Below are 19,829 nucleotides of genomic sequence, written 5' to 3'. Positions count from 1 at the left end.
AACACAGAGCCCACACTGAACACAGAGCCCACACTGAACACAGAGCCCACACTGAACACAGAGCCCACACTGAACACAGAGCCCACACTGAACACAGAGCCCACACTGAACACAGAGCCCACACTGAACACAGAGCCCACACTGAACACAGAGCCCACACTGAACACAGAGCCCACACTGAACACAGAGCCCACACTGAACACAGAGCCCACACTGAACACAGAGCCCACACTGAACACAGAGCCCACACTGAACACAGAGCCCACACTGAACACAGAGCCCACACTGAACACAGAGCCCACACTGAACACAGAGCCCACACTGAACACAGAGCCCACACTGAACACAGAGCCCACACTGAACACAGAGCCCACACTGAACACAGAGCCCACACTGAACACAGAGCCCACACTGAACACAGAGCCCACACTGAACACAGAGCCCACACTGAACACAGAGCCCACACTGAACACAGAGCCCACACTGAACACAGAGCCCACACTGAACACAGAGCCCACACTGAACACAGAGCCCACACTGAACACAGAGCCCACACTGAACACAGAGCCCACACTGAACACAGAGCCCACACTGAACACAGAGCCCACACTGAACACAGAGCCCACACTGAACACAGAGCCCACACTGAACACAGAGCCCACACTGAACACAGAGCCCACACTGAACACAGAGCCCACACTGAACACAGAGCCCACACTGAACACAGAGCCCACACTGAACACAGAGCCCACACTGAACACAGAGCCCACACTGAACACAGAGCCCACACTGAACACAGAGCCCACACTGAACACAGAGCCCACACTGAACACAGAGCCCACACTGAACACAGAGCCCACACTGAACACAGAGCCCACACTGAACACAGAGCCCACACTGAACACAGAGCCCACACTGAACACAGAGCCCACACTGAACACAGAGCCCACACTGAACACAGAGCCCACACTGAACACAGAGCCCACACTGAACACAGAGCCCACACTGAACACAGAGCCCACACTGAACACAGAGCCCACACTGAACACAGAGCCCACACTGAACACAGAGCCCACACTGAACACAGAGCCCACACTGAACACAGAGCCCACACTGAACACAGAGCCCACACTGAACACAGAGCCCACACTGAACACAGAGCCCACACTGAACACAGAGCCCACACTGAACACAGAGCCCACACTGAACACAGAGCCCACACTGAACACAGAGCCCACACTGAACACAGAGCCCACACTGAACACAGAGCCCACACTGAACACAGAGCCCACACTGAACACAGAGCCCACACTGAACACAGAGCCCACACTGAACACAGAGCCCACACTGAACACAGAGCCCACACTGAACACAGAGCCCACACTGAACACAGAGCCCACACTGAACACAGAGCCCACACTGAACACAGAGCCCACACTGAACACAGAGCCCACACTGAACACAGAGCCCACACTGAACACAGAGCCCACACTGAACACAGAGCCCACACTGAACACAGAGCCCACACTGAACACAGAGCCCACACTGAACACAGAGCCCACACTGAACACAGAGCCCACACTGAACACAGAGCCCACACTGAACACAGAGCCCACACTGAACACAGAGCCCACACTGAACACAGAGCCCACACTGAACACAGAGCCCACACTGAACACAGAGCCCACACTGAACACAGAGCCCACACTGAACACAGAGCCCACACTGAACACAGAGCCCACACTGAACACAGAGCCCACACTGAACACAGAGCCCACACTGAACACAGAGCCCACACTGAACACAGAGCCCACACTGAACACAGAGCCCACACTGAACACAGAGCCCACACTGAACACAGAGCCCACACTGAACACAGAGCCCACACTGAACACAGAGCCCACACTGAACACAGAGCCCACACTGAACACAGAGCCCACACTGAACACAGAGCCCACACTGAACACAGAGCCCACACTGAACACAGAGCCCACACTGAACACAGAGCCCACACTGAACACAGAGCCCACACTGAACACAGAGCCCACACTGAACACAGAGCCCACACTGAACACAGAGCCCACACTGAACACAGAGCCCACACTGAACACAGAGCCCACACTGAACACAGAGCCCACACTGAACACAGAGCCCACACTGAACACAGAGCCCACACTGAACACAGAGCCCACACTGAACACAGAGCCCACACTGAACACAGAGCCCACACTGAACACAGAGCCCACACTGAACACAGAGCCCACACTGAACACAGAGCCCACACTGAACACAGAGCCCACACTGAACACAGAGCCCACACTGAACACAGAGCCCACACTGAACACAGAGCCCACACTGAACACAGAGCCCACACTGAACACAGAGCCCACACTGAACACAGAGCCCACACTGAACACAGAGCCCACACTGAACACAGAGCCCACACTGAACACAGAGCCCACACTGAACACAGAGCCCACACTGAACACAGAGCCCACACTGAACACAGAGCCCACACTGAACACAGAGCCCACACTGAACACAGAGCCCACACTGAACACAGAGCCCACACTGAACACAGAGCCCACACTGAACACAGAGCCCACACTGAACACAGAGCCCACACTGAACACAGAGCCCACACTGAACACAGAGCCCACACTGAACACAGAGCCCACACTGAACACAGAGCCCACACTGAACACAGAGCCCACACTGAACACAGAGCCCACACTGAACACAGAGCCCACACTGAACACAGAGCCCACACTGAACACAGAGCCCACACTGAACACAGAGCCCACACTGAACACAGAGCCCACACTGAACACAGAGCCCACACTGAACACAGAGCCCACACTGAACACAGAGCCCACACTGAACACAGAGCCCACACTGAACACAGAGCCCACACTGAACACAGAGCCCACACTGAACACAGAGCCCACACTGAACACAGAGCCCACACTGAACACAGAGCCCACACTGAACACAGAGCCCACACTGAACACAGAGCCCACACTGAACACAGAGCCCACACTGAACACAGAGCCCACACTGAACACAGAGCCCACACTGAACACAGAGCCCACACTGAACACAGAGCCCACACTGAACACAGAGCCCACACTGAACACAGAGCCCACACTGAACACAGAGCCCACACTGAACACAGAGCCCACACTGAACACAGAGCCCACACTGAACACAGAGCCCACACTGAACACAGAGCCCACACTGAACACAGAGCCCACACTGAACACAGAGCCCACACTGAACACAGAGCCCACACTGAACACAGAGCCCACACTGAACACAGAGCCCACACTGAACACAGAGCCCACACTGAACACAGAGCCCACACTGAACACAGAGCCCACACTGAACACAGAGCCCACACTGAACACAGAGCCCACACTGAACACAGAGCCCACACTGAACACAGAGCCCACACTGAACACAGAGCCCACACTGAACACAGAGCCCACACTGAACACAGAGCCCACACTGAACACAGAGCCCACACTGAACACAGAGCCCACACTGAACACAGAGCCCACACTGAACACAGAGCCCACACTGAACACAGAGCCCACACTGAACACAGAGCCCACACTGAACACAGAGCCCACACTGAACACAGAGCCCACACTGAACACAGAGCCCACACTGAACACAGAGCCCACACTGAACACAGAGCCCACACTGAACACAGAGCCCACACTGAACACAGAGCCCACACTGAACACAGAGCCCACACTGAACACAGAGCCCACACTGAACACAGAGCCCACACTGAACACAGAGCCCACACTGAACACAGAGCCCACACTGAACACAGAGCCCACACTGAACACAGAGCCCACACTGAACACAGAGCCCACACTGAACACAGAGCCCACACTGAACACAGAGCCCACACTGAACACAGAGCCCACACTGAACACAGAGCCCACACTGAACACAGAGCCCACACTGAACACAGAGCCCACACTGAACACAGAGCCCACACTGAACACAGAGCCCACACTGAACACAGAGCCCACACTGAACACAGAGCCCACACTGAACACAGAGCCCACACTGAACACAGAGCCCACACTGAACACAGAGCCCACACTGAACACAGAGCCCACACTGAACACAGAGCCCACACTGAACACAGAGCCCACACTGAACACAGAGCCCACACTGAACACAGAGCCCACACTGAACACAGAGCCCACACTGAACACAGAGCCCACACTGAACACAGAGCCCACACTGAACACAGAGCCCACACTGAACACAGAGCCCACACTGAACACAGAGCCCACACTGAACACAGAGCCCACACTGAACACAGAGCCCACACTGAACACAGAGCCCACACTGAACACAGAGCCCACACTGAACACAGAGCCCACACTGAACACAGAGCCCACACTGAACACAGAGCCCACACTGAACACAGAGCCCACACTGAACACAGAGCCCACACTGAACACAGAGCCCACACTGAACACAGAGCCCACACTGAACACAGAGCCCACACTGAACACAGAGCCCACACTGAACACAGAGCCCACACTGAACACAGAGCCCACACTGAACACAGAGCCCACACTGAACACAGAGCCCACACTGAACACAGAGCCCACACTGAACACAGAGCCCACACTGAACACAGAGCCCACACTGAACACAGAGCCCACACTGAACACAGAGCCCACACTGAACACAGAGCCCACACTGAACACAGAGCCCACACTGAACACAGAGCCCACACTGAACACAGAGCCCACACTGAACACAGAGCCCACACTGAACACAGAGCCCACACTGAACACAGAGCCCACACTGAACACAGAGCCCACACTGAACACAGAGCCCACACTGAACACAGAGCCCACACTGAACACAGAGCCCACACTGAACACAGAGCCCACACTGAACACAGAGCCCACACTGAACACAGAGCCCACACTGAACACAGAGCCCACACTGAACACAGAGCCCACACTGAACACAGAGCCCACACTGAACACAGAGCCCACACTGAACACAGAGCCCACACTGAACACAGAGCCCACACTGAACACAGAGCCCACACTGAACACAGAGCCCACACTGAACACAGAGCCCACACTGAACACAGAGCCCACACTGAACACAGAGCCCACACTGAACACAGAGCCCACACTGAACACAGAGCCCACACTGAACACAGAGCCCACACTGAACACAGAGCCCACACTGAACACAGAGCCCACACTGAACACAGAGCCCACACTGAACACAGAGCCCACACTGAACACAGAGCCCACACTGAACACAGAGCCCACACTGAACACAGAGCCCACACTGAACACAGAGCCCACACTGAACACAGAGCCCACACTGAACACAGAGCCCACACTGAACACAGAGCCCACACTGAACACAGAGCCCACACTGAACACAGAGCCCACACTGAACACAGAGCCCACACTGAACACAGAGCCCACACTGAACACAGAGCCCACACTGAACACAGAGCCCACACTGAACACAGAGCCCACACTGAACACAGAGCCCACACTGAACACAGAGCCCACACTGAACACAGAGCCCACACTGAACACAGAGCCCACACTGAACACAGAGCCCACACTGAACACAGAGCCCACACTGAACACAGAGCCCACACTGAACACAGAGCCCACACTGAACACAGAGCCCACACTGAACACAGAGCCCACACTGAACACAGAGCCCACACTGAACACAGAGCCCACACTGAACACAGAGCCCACACTGAACACAGAGCCCACACTGAACACAGAGCCCACACTGAACACAGAGCCCACACTGAACACAGAGCCCACACTGAACACAGAGCCCACACTGAACACAGAGCCCACACTGAACACAGAGCCCACACTGAACACAGAGCCCACACTGAACACAGAGCCCACACTGAACACAGAGCCCACACTGAACACAGAGCCCACACTGAACACAGAGCCCACACTGAACACAGAGCCCACACTGAACACAGAGCCCACACTGAACACAGAGCCCACACTGAACACAGAGCCCACACTGAACACAGAGCCCACACTGAACACAGAGCCCACACTGAACACAGAGCCCACACTGAACACAGAGCCCACACTGAACACAGAGCCCACACTGAACACAGAGCCCACACTGAACACAGAGCCCACACTGAACACAGAGCCCACACTGAACACAGAGCCCACACTGAACACAGAGCCCACACTGAACACAGAGCCCACACTGAACACAGAGCCCACACTGAACACAGAGCCCACACTGAACACAGAGCCCACACTGAACACAGAGCCCACACTGAACACAGAGCCCACACTGAACACAGAGCCCACACTGAACACAGAGCCCACACTGAACACAGAGCCCACACTGAACACAGAGCCCACACTGAACACAGAGCCCACACTGAACACAGAGCCCACACTGAACACAGAGCCCACACTGAACACAGAGCCCACACTGAACACAGAGCCCACACTGAACACAGAGCCCACACTGAACACAGAGCCCACACTGAACACAGAGCCCACACTGAACACAGAGCCCACACTGAACACAGAGCCCACACTGAACACAGAGCCCACACTGAACACAGAGCCCACACTGAACACAGAGCCCACACTGAACACAGAGCCCACACTGAACACAGAGCCCACACTGAACACAGAGCCCACACTGAACACAGAGCCCACACTGAACACAGAGCCCACACTGAACACAGAGCCCACACTGAACACAGAGCCCACACTGAACACAGAGCCCACACTGAACACAGAGCCCACACTGAACACAGAGCCCACACTGAACACAGAGCCCACACTGAACACAGAGCCCACACTGAACACAGAGCCCACACTGAACACAGAGCCCACACTGAACACAGAGCCCACACTGAACACAGAGCCCACACTGAACACAGAGCCCACACTGAACACAGAGCCCACACTGAACACAGAGCCCACACTGAACACAGAGCCCACACTGAACACAGAGCCCACACTGAACACAGAGCCCACACTGAACACAGAGCCCACACTGAACACAGAGCCCACACTGAACACAGAGCCCACACTGAACACAGAGCCCACACTGAACACAGAGCCCACACTGAACACAGAGCCCACACTGAACACAGAGCCCACACTGAACACAGAGCCCACACTGAACACAGAGCCCACACTGAACACAGAGCCCACACTGAACACAGAGCCCACACTGAACACAGAGCCCACACTGAACACAGAGCCCACACTGAACACAGAGCCCACACTGAACACAGAGCCCACACTGAACACAGAGCCCACACTGAACACAGAGCCCACACTGAACACAGAGCCCACACTGAACACAGAGCCCACACTGAACACAGAGCCCACACTGAACACAGAGCCCACACTGAACACAGAGCCCACACTGAACACAGAGCCCACACTGAACACAGAGCCCACACTGAACACAGAGCCCACACTGAACACAGAGCCCACACTGAACACAGAGCCCACACTGAACACAGAGCCCACACTGAACACAGAGCCCACACTGAACACAGAGCCCACACTGAACACAGAGCCCACACTGAACACAGAGCCCACACTGAACACAGAGCCCACACTGAACACAGAGCCCACACTGAACACAGAGCCCACACTGAACACAGAGCCCACACTGAACACAGAGCCCACACTGAACACAGAGCCCACACTGAACACAGAGCCCACACTGAACACAGAGCCCACACTGAACACAGAGCCCACACTGAACACAGAGCCCACACTGAACACAGAGCCCACACTGAACACAGAGCCCACACTGAACACAGAGCCCACACTGAACACAGAGCCCACACTGAACACAGAGCCCACACTGAACACAGAGCCCACACTGAACACAGAGCCCACACTGAACACAGAGCCCACACTGAACACAGAGCCCACACTGAACACAGAGCCCACACTGAACACAGAGCCCACACTGAACACAGAGCCCACACTGAACACAGAGCCCACACTGAACACAGAGCCCACACTGAACACAGAGCCCACACTGAACACAGAGCCCACACTGAACACAGAGCCCACACTGAACACAGAGCCCACACTGAACACAGAGCCCACACTGAACACAGAGCCCACACTGAACACAGAGCCCACACTGAACACAGAGCCCACACTGAACACAGAGCCCACACTGAACACAGAGCCCACACTGAACACAGAGCCCACACTGAACACAGAGCCCACACTGAACACAGAGCCCACACTGAACACAGAGCCCACACTGAACACAGAGCCCACACTGAACACAGAGCCCACACTGAACACAGAGCCCACACTGAACACAGAGCCCACACTGAACACAGAGCCCACACTGAACACAGAGCCCACACTGAACACAGAGCCCACACTGAACACAGAGCCCACACTGAACACAGAGCCCACACTGAACACAGAGCCCACACTGAACACAGAGCCCACACTGAACACAGAGCCCACACTGAACACAGAGCCCACACTGAACACAGAGCCCACACTGAACACAGAGCCCACACTGAACACAGAGCCCACACTGAACACAGAGCCCACACTGAACACAGAGCCCACACTGAACACAGAGCCCACACTGAACACAGAGCCCACACTGAACACAGAGCCCACACTGAACACAGAGCCCACACTGAACACAGAGCCCACACTGAACACAGAGCCCACACTGAACACAGAGCCCACACTGAACACAGAGCCCACACTGAACACAGAGCCCACACTGAACACAGAGCCCACACTGAACACAGAGCCCACACTGAACACAGAGCCCACACTGAACACAGAGCCCACACTGAACACAGAGCCCACACTGAACACAGAGCCCACACTGAACACAGAGCCCACACTGAACACAGAGCCCACACTGAACACAGAGCCCACACTGAACACAGAGCCCACACTGAACACAGAGCCCACACTGAACACAGAGCCCACACTGAACACAGAGCCCACACTGAACACAGAGCCCACACTGAACACAGAGCCCACACTGAACACAGAGCCCACACTGAACACAGAGCCCACACTGAACACAGAGCCCACACTGAACACAGAGCCCACACTGAACACAGAGCCCACACTGAACACAGAGCCCACACTGAACACAGAGCCCACACTGAACACAGAGCCCACACTGAACACAGAGCCCACACTGAACACAGAGCCCACACTGAACACAGAGCCCACACTGAACACAGAGCCCACACTGAACACAGAGCCCACACTGAACACAGAGCCCACACTGAACACAGAGCCCACACTGAACACAGAGCCCACACTGAACACAGAGCCCACACTGAACACAGAGCCCACACTGAACACAGAGCCCACACTGAACACAGAGCCCACACTGAACACAGAGCCCACACTGAACACAGAGCCCACACTGAACACAGAGCCCACACTGAACACAGAGCCCACACTGAACACAGAGCCCACACTGAACACAGAGCCCACACTGAACACAGAGCCCACACTGAACACAGAGCCCACACTGAACACAGAGCCCACACTGAACACAGAGCCCACACTGAACACAGAGCCCACACTGAACACAGAGCCCACACTGAACACAGAGCCCACACTGAACACAGAGCCCACACTGAACACAGAGCCCACACTGAACACAGAGCCCACACTGAACACAGAGCCCACACTGAACACAGAGCCCACACTGAACACAGAGCCCACACTGAACACAGAGCCCACACTGAACACAGAGCCCACACTGAACACAGAGCCCACACTGAACACAGAGCCCACACTGAACACAGAGCCCACACTGAACACAGAGCCCACACTGAACACAGAGCCCACACTGAACACAGAGCCCACACTGAACACAGAGCCCACACTGAACACAGAGCCCACACTGAACACAGAGCCCACACTGAACACAGAGCCCACACTGAACACAGAGCCCACACTGAACACAGAGCCCACACTGAACACAGAGCCCACACTGAACACAGAGCCCACACTGAACACAGAGCCCACACTGAACACAGAGCCCACACTGAACACAGAGCCCACACTGAACACAGAGCCCACACTGAACACAGAGCCCACACTGAACACAGAGCCCACACTGAACACAGAGCCCACACTGAACACAGAGCCCACACTGAACACAGAGCCCACACTGAACACAGAGCCCACACTGAACACAGAGCCCACACTGAACACAGAGCCCACACTGAACACAGAGCCCACACTGAACACAGAGCCCACACTGAACACAGAGCCCACACTGAACACAGAGCCCACACTGAACACAGAGCCCACACTGAACACAGAGCCCACACTGAACACAGAGCCCACACTGAACACAGAGCCCACACTGAACACAGAGCCCACACTGAACACAGAGCCCACACTGAACACAGAGCCCACACTGAACACAGAGCCCACACTGAACACAGAGCCCACACTGAACACAGAGCCCACACTGAACACAGAGCCCACACTGAACACAGAGCCCACACTGAACACAGAGCCCACACTGAACACAGAGCCCACACTGAACACAGAGCCCACACTGAACACAGAGCCCACACTGAACACAGAGCCCACACTGAACACAGAGCCCACACTGAACACAGAGCCCACACTGAACACAGAGCCCACACTGAACACAGAGCCCACACTGAACACAGAGCCCACACTGAACACAGAGCCCACACTGAACACAGAGCCCACACTGAACACAGAGCCCACACTGAACACAGAGCCCACACTGAACACAGAGCCCACACTGAACACAGAGCCCACACTGAACACAGAGCCCACACTGAACACAGAGCCCACACTGAACACAGAGCCCACACTGAACACAGAGCCCACACTGAACACAGAGCCCACACTGAACACAGAGCCCACACTGAACACAGAGCCCACACTGAACACAGAGCCCACACTGAACACAGAGCCCACACTGAACACAGAGCCCACACTGAACACAGAGCCCACACTGAACACAGAGCCCACACTGAACACAGAGCCCACACTGAACACAGAGCCCACACTGAACACAGAGCCCACACTGAACACAGAGCCCACACTGAACACAGAGCCCACACTGAACACAGAGCCCACACTGAACACAGAGCCCACACTGAACACAGAGCCCACACTGAACACAGAGCCCACACTGAACACAGAGCCCACACTGAACACAGAGCCCACACTGAACACAGAGCCCACACTGAACACAGAGCCCACACTGAACACAGAGCCCACACTGAACACAGAGCCCACACTGAACACAGAGCCCACACTGAACACAGAGCCCACACTGAACACAGAGCCCACACTGAACACAGAGCCCACACTGAACACAGAGCCCACACTGAACACAGAGCCCACACTGAACACAGAGCCCACACTGAACACAGAGCCCACACTGAACACAGAGCCCACACTGAACACAGAGCCCACACTGAACACAGAGCCCACACTGAACACAGAGCCCACACTGAACACAGAGCCCACACTGAACACAGAGCCCACACTGAACACAGAGCCCACACTGAACACAGAGCCCACACTGAACACAGAGCCCACACTGAACACAGAGCCCACACTGAACACAGAGCCCACACTGAACACAGAGCCCACACTGAACACAGAGCCCACACTGAACACAGAGCCCACACTGAACACAGAGCCCACACTGAACACAGAGCCCACACTGAACACAGAGCCCACACTGAACACAGAGCCCACACTGAACACAGAGCCCACACTGAACACAGAGCCCACACTGAACACAGAGCCCACACTGAACACAGAGCCCACACTGAACACAGAGCCCACACTGAACACAGAGCCCACACTGAACACAGAGCCCACACTGAACACAGAGCCCACACTGAACACAGAGCCCACACTGAACACAGAGCCCACACTGAACACAGAGCCCACACTGAACACAGAGCCCACACTGAACACAGAGCCCACACTGAACACAGAGCCCACACTGAACACAGAGCCCACACTGAACACAGAGCCCACACTGAACACAGAGCCCACACTGAACACAGAGCCCACACTGAACACAGAGCCCACACTGAACACAGAGCCCACACTGAACACAGAGCCCACACTGAACACAGAGCCCACACTGAACACAGAGCCCACACTGAACACAGAGCCCACACTGAACACAGAGCCCACACTGAACACAGAGCCCACACTGAACACAGAGCCCACACTGAACACAGAGCCCACACTGAACACAGAGCCCACACTGAACACAGAGCCCACACTGAACACAGAGCCCACACTGAACACAGAGCCCACACTGAACACAGAGCCCACACTGAACACAGAGCCCACACTGAACACAGAGCCCACACTGAACACAGAGCCCACACTGAACACAGAGCCCACACTGAACACAGAGCCCACACTGAACACAGAGCCCACACTGAACACAGAGCCCACACTGAACACAGAGCCCACACTGAACACAGAGCCCACACTGAACACAGAGCCCACACTGAACACAGAGCCCACACTGAACACAGAGCCCACACTGAACACAGAGCCCACACTGAACACAGAGCCCACACTGAACACAGAGCCCACACTGAACACAGAGCCCACACTGAACACAGAGCCCACACTGAACACAGAGCCCACACTGAACACAGAGCCCACACTGAACACAGAGCCCACACTGAACACAGAGCCCACACTGAACACAGAGCCCACACTGAACACAGAGCCCACACTGAACACAGAGCCCACACTGAACACAGAGCCCACACTGAACACAGAGCCCACACTGAACACAGAGCCCACACTGAACACAGAGCCCACACTGAACACAGAGCCCACACTGAACACAGAGCCCACACTGAACACAGAGCCCACACTGAACACAGAGCCCACACTGAACACAGAGCCCACACTGAACACAGAGCCCACACTGAACACAGAGCCCACACTGAACACAGAGCCCACACTGAACACAGAGCCCACACTGAACACAGAGCCCACACTGAACACAGAGCCCACACTGAACACAGAGCCCACACTGAACACAGAGCCCACACTGAACACAGAGCCCACACTGAACACAGAGCCCACACTGAACACAGAGCCCACACTGAACACAGAGCCCACACTGAACACAGAGCCCACACTGAACACAGAGCCCACACTGAACACAGAGCCCACACTGAACACAGAGCCCACACTGAACACAGAGCCCACACTGAACACAGAGCCCACACTGAACACAGAGCCCACACTGAACACAGAGCCCACACTGAACACAGAGCCCACACTGAACACAGAGCCCACACTGAACACAGAGCCCACACTGAACACAGAGCCCACACTGAACACAGAGCCCACACTGAACACAGAGCCCACACTGAACACAGAGCCCACACTGAACACAGAGCCCACACTGAACACAGAGCCCACACTGAACACAGAGCCCACACTGAACACAGAGCCCACACTGAACACAGAGCCCACACTGAACACAGAGCCCACACTGAACACAGAGCCCACACTGAACACAGAGCCCACACTGAACACAGAGCCCACACTGAACACAGAGCCCACACTGAACACAGAGCCCACACTGAACACAGAGCCCACACTGAACACAGAGCCCACACTGAACACAGAGCCCACACTGAACACAGAGCCCACACTGAACACAGAGCCCACACTGAACACAGAGCCCACACTGAACACAGAGCCCACACTGAACACAGAGCCCACACTGAACACAGAGCCCACACTGAACACAGAGCCCACACTGAACACAGAGCCCACACTGAACACAGAGCCCACACTGAACACAGAGCCCACACTGAACACAGAGCCCACACTGAACACAGAGCCCACACTGAACACAGAGCCCACACTGAACACAGAGCCCACACTGAACACAGAGCCCACACTGAACACAGAGCCCACACTGAACACAGAGCCCACACTGAACACAGAGCCCACACTGAACACAGAGCCCACACTGAACACAGAGCCCACACTGAACACAGAGCCCACACTGAACACAGAGCCCACACTGAACACAGAGCCCACACTGAACACAGAGCCCACACTGAACACAGAGCCCACACTGAACACAGAGCCCACACTGAACACAGAGCCCACACTGAACACAGAGCCCACACTGAACACAGAGCCCACACTGAACACAGAGCCCACACTGAACACAGAGCCCACACTGAACACAGAGCCCACACTGAACACAGAGCCCACACTGAACACAGAGCCCACACTGAACACAGAGCCCACACTGAACACAGAGCCCACACTGAACACAGAGCCCACACTGAACACAGAGCCCACACTGAACACAGAGCCCACACTGAACACAGAGCCCACACTGAACACAGAGCCCACACTGAACACAGAGCCCACACTGAACACAGAGCCCACACTGAACACAGAGCCCACACTGAACACAGAGCCCACACTGAACACAGAGCCCACACTGAACACAGAGCCCACACTGAACACAGAGCCCACACTGAACACAGAGCCCACACTGAACACAGAGCCCACACTGAACACAGAGCCCACACTGAACACAGAGCCCACACTGAACACAGAGCCCACACTGAACACAGAGCCCACACTGAACACAGAGCCCACACTGAACACAGAGCCCACACTGAACACAGAGCCCACACTGAACACAGAGCCCACACTGAACACAGAGCCCACACTGAACACAGAGCCCACACTGAACACAGAGCCCACACTGAACACAGAGCCCACACTGAACACAGAGCCCACACTGAACACAGAGCCCACACTGAACACAGAGCCCACACTGAACACAGAGCCCACACTGAACACAGAGCCCACACTGAACACAGAGCCCACACTGAACACAGAGCCCACACTGAACACAGAGCCCACACTGAACACAGAGCCCACACTGAACACAGAGCCCACACTGAACACAGAGCCCACACTGAACACAGAGCCCACACTGAACACAGAGCCCACACTGAACACAGAGCCCACACTGAACACAGAGCCCACACTGAACACAGAGCCCACACTGAACACAGAGCCCACACTGAACACAGAGCCCACACTGAACACAGAGCCCACACTGAACACAGAGCCCACACTGAACACAGAGCCCACACTGAACACAGAGCCCACACTGAACACAGAGCCCACACTGAACACAGAGCCCACACTGAACACAGAGCCCACACTGAACACAGAGCCCACACTGAACACAGAGCCCACACTGAACACAGAGCCCACACTGAACACAGAGCCCACACTGAACACAGAGCCCACACTGAACACAGAGCCCACACTGAACACAGAGCCCACACTGAACACAGAGCCCACACTGAACACAGAGCCCACACTGAACACAGAGCCCACACTGAACACAGAGCCCACACTGAACACAGAGCCCACACTGAACACAGAGCCCACACTGAACACAGAGCCCACACTGAACACAGAGCCCACACTGAACACAGAGCCCACACTGAACACAGAGCCCACACTGAACACAGAGCCCACACTGAACACAGAGCCCACACTGAACACAGAGCCCACACTGAACACAGAGCCCACACTGAACACAGAGCCCACACTGAACACAGAGCCCACACTGAACACAGAGCCCACACTGAACACAGAGCCCACACTGAACACAGAGCCCACACTGAACACAGAGCCCACACTGAACACAGAGCCCACACTGAACACAGAGCCCACACTGAACACAGAGCCCACACTGAACACAGAGCCCACACTGAACACAGAGCCCACACTGAACACAGAGCCCACACTGAACACAGAGCCCACACTGAACACAGAGCCCACACTGAACACAGAGCCCACACTGAACACAGAGCCCACACTGAACACAGAGCCCACACTGAACACAGAGCCCACACTGAACACAGAGCCCACACTGAACACAGAGCCCACACTGAACACAGAGCCCACACTGAACACAGAGCCCACACTGAACACAGAGCCCACACTGAACACAGAGCCCACACTGAACACAGAGCCCACACTGAACACAGAGCCCACACTGAACACAGAGCCCACACTGAACACAGAGCCCACACTGAACACAGAGCCCACACTGAACACAGAGCCCACACTGAACACAGAGCCCACACTGAACACAGAGCCCACACTGAACACAGAGCCCACACTGAACACAGAGCCCACACTGAACACAGAGCCCACACTGAACACAGAGCCCACACTGAACACAGAGCCCACACTGAACACAGAGCCCACACTGAACACAGAGCCCACACTGAACACAGAGCCCACACTGAACACAGAGCCCACACTGAACACAGAGCCCACACTGAACACAGAGCCCACACTGAACACAGAGCCCACACTGAACACAGAGCCCACACTGAACACAGAGCCCACACTGAACACAGAGCCCACACTGAACACAGAGCCCACACTGAACACAGAGCCCACACTGAACACAGAGCCCACACTGAACACAGAGCCCACACTGAACACAGAGCCCACACTGAACACAGAGCCCACACTGAACACAGAGCCCACACTGAACACAGAGCCCACACTGAACACAGAGCCCACACTGAACACAGAGCCCACACTGAACACAGAGCCCACACTGAACACAGAGCCCACACTGAACACAGAGCCCACACTGAACACAGAGCCCACACTGAACACAGAGCCCACACTGAACACAGAGCCCACACTGAACACAGAGCCCACACTGAACACAGAGCCCACACTGAACACAGAGCCCACACTGAACACAGAGCCCACACTGAACACAGAGCCCACACTGAACACAGAGCCCACACTGAACACAGAGCCCACACTGAACACAGAGCCCACACTGAACACAGAGCCCACACTGAACACAGAGCCCACACTGAACACAGAGCCCACACTGAACACAGAGCCCACACTGAACACAGAGCCCACACTGAACACAGAGCCCACACTGAACACAGAGCCCACACTGAACACAGAGCCCACACTGAACACAGAGCCCACACTGAACACAGAGCCCACACTGAACACAGAGCCCACACTGAACACAGAGCCCACACTGAACACAGAGCCCACACTGAACACAGAGCCCACACTGAACACAGAGCCCACACTGAACACAGAGCCCACACTGAACACAGAGCCCACACTGAACACAGAGCCCACACTGAACACAGAGCCCACACTGAACACAGAGCCCACACTGAACACAGAGCCCACACTGAACACAGAGCCCACACTGAACACAGAGCCCACACTGAACACAGAGCCCACACTGAACACAGAGCCCACACTGAACACAGAGCCCACACTGAACACAGAGCCCACACTGAACACAGAGCCCACACTGAACACAGAGCCCACACTGAACACAGAGCCCACACTGAACACAGAGCCCACACTGAACACAGAGCCCACACTGAACACAGAGCCCACACTGAACACAGAGCCCACACTGAACACAGAGCCCACACTGAACACAGAGCCCACACTGAACACAGAGCCCACACTGAACACAGAGCCCACACTGAACACAGAGCCCACACTGAACACAGAGCCCACACTGAACACAGAGCCCACACTGAACACAGAGCCCACACTGAACACAGAGCCCACACTGAACACAGAGCCCACACTGAACACAGAGCCCACACTGAACACAGAGCCCACACTGAACACAGAGCCCACACTGAACACAGAGCCCACACTGAACACAGAGCCCACACTGAACACAGAGCCCACACTGAACACAGAGCCCACACTGAACACAGAGCCCACACTGAACACAGAGCCCACACTGAACACAGAGCCCACACTGAACACAGAGCCCACACTGAACACAGAGCCCACACTGAACACAGAGCCCACACTGAACACAGAGCCCACACTGAACACAGAGCCCACACTGAACACAGAGCCCACACTGAACACAGAGCCCACACTGAACACAGAGCCCACACTGAACACAGAGCCCACACTGAACACAGAGCCCACACTGAACACAGAGCCCACACTGAACACAGAGCCCACACTGAACACAGAGCCCACACTGAACACAGAGCCCACACTGAACACAGAGCCCACACTGAACACAGAGCCCACACTGAACACAGAGCCCACACTGAACACAGAGCCCACACTGAACACAGAGCCCACACTGAACACAGAGCCCACACTGAACACAGAGCCCACACTGAACACAGAGCCCACACTGAACACAGAGCCCACACTGAACACAGAGCCCACACTGAACACAGAGCCCACACTGAACACAGAGCCCACACTGAACACAGAGCCCACACTGAACACAGAGCCCACACTGAACACAGAGCCCACACTGAACACAGAGCCCACACTGAACACAGAGCCCACACTGAACACAGAGCCCACACTGAACACAGAGCCCACACTGAACACAGAGCCCACACTGAACACAGAGCCCACACTGAACACAGAGCCCACACTGAACACAGAGCCCACACTGAACACAGAGCCCACACTGAACACAGAGCCCACACTGAACACAGAGCCCACACTGAACACAGAGCCCACACTGAACACAGAGCCCACACTGAACACAGAGCCCACACTGAACACAGAGCCCACACTGAACACAGAGCCCACACTGAACACAGAGCCCACACTGAACACAGAGCCCACACTGAACACAGAGCCCACACTGAACACAGAGCCCACACTGAACACAGAGCCCACACTGAACACAGAGCCCACACTGAACACAGAGCCCACACTGAACACAGAGCCCACACTGAACACAGAGCCCACACTGAACACAGAGCCCACACTGAACACAGAGCCCACACTGAACACAGAGCCCACACTGAACACAGAGCCCACACTGAACACAGAGCCCACACTGAACACAGAGCCCACACTGAACACAGAGCCCACACTGAACACAGAGCCCACACTGAACACAGAGCCCACACTGAACACAGAGCCCACACTGAACACAGAGCCCACACTGAACACAGAGCCCACACTGAACACAGAGCCCACACTGAACACAGAGCCCACACTGAACACAGAGCCCACACTGAACACAGAGCCCACACTGAACACAGAGCCCACACTGAACACAGAGCCCACACTGAACACAGAGCCCACACTGAACACAGAGCCCACACTGAACACAGAGCCCACACTGAACACAGAGCCCACACTGAACACAGAGCCCACACTGAACACAGAGCCCACACTGAACACAGAGCCCACACTGAACACAGAGCCCACACTGAACACAGAGCCCACACTGAACACAGAGCCCACACTGAACACAGAGCCCACACTGAACACAGAGCCCACACTGAACACAGAGCCCACACTGAACACAGAGCCCACACTGAACACAGAGCCCACACTGAACACAGAGCCCACACTGAACACAGAGCCCACACTGAACACAGAGCCCACACTGAACACAGAGCCCACACTGAACACAGAGCCCACACTGAACACAGAGCCCACACTGAACACAGAGCCCACACTGAACACAGAGCCCACACTGAACACAGAGCCCACACTGAACACAGAGCCCACACTGAACACAGAGCCCACACTGAACACAGAGCCCACACTGAACACAGAGCCCACACTGAACACAGAGCCCACACTGAACACAGAGCCCACACTGAACACAGAGCCCACACTGAACACAGAGCCCACACTGAACACAGAGCCCACACTGAACACAGAGCC

This window comes from Carcharodon carcharias, assembly GCF_017639515.1.
Source record: "Carcharodon carcharias isolate sCarCar2 chromosome 38 unlocalized genomic scaffold, sCarCar2.pri SUPER_38_unloc_6, whole genome shotgun sequence".
Classification (NCBI taxonomy): domain Eukaryota; kingdom Metazoa; phylum Chordata; class Chondrichthyes; order Lamniformes; family Lamnidae; genus Carcharodon; species Carcharodon carcharias.
The sequence above is the reverse complement of the archived record's forward strand: the minus strand, read 5'-3'. Positions refer to the sequence as shown.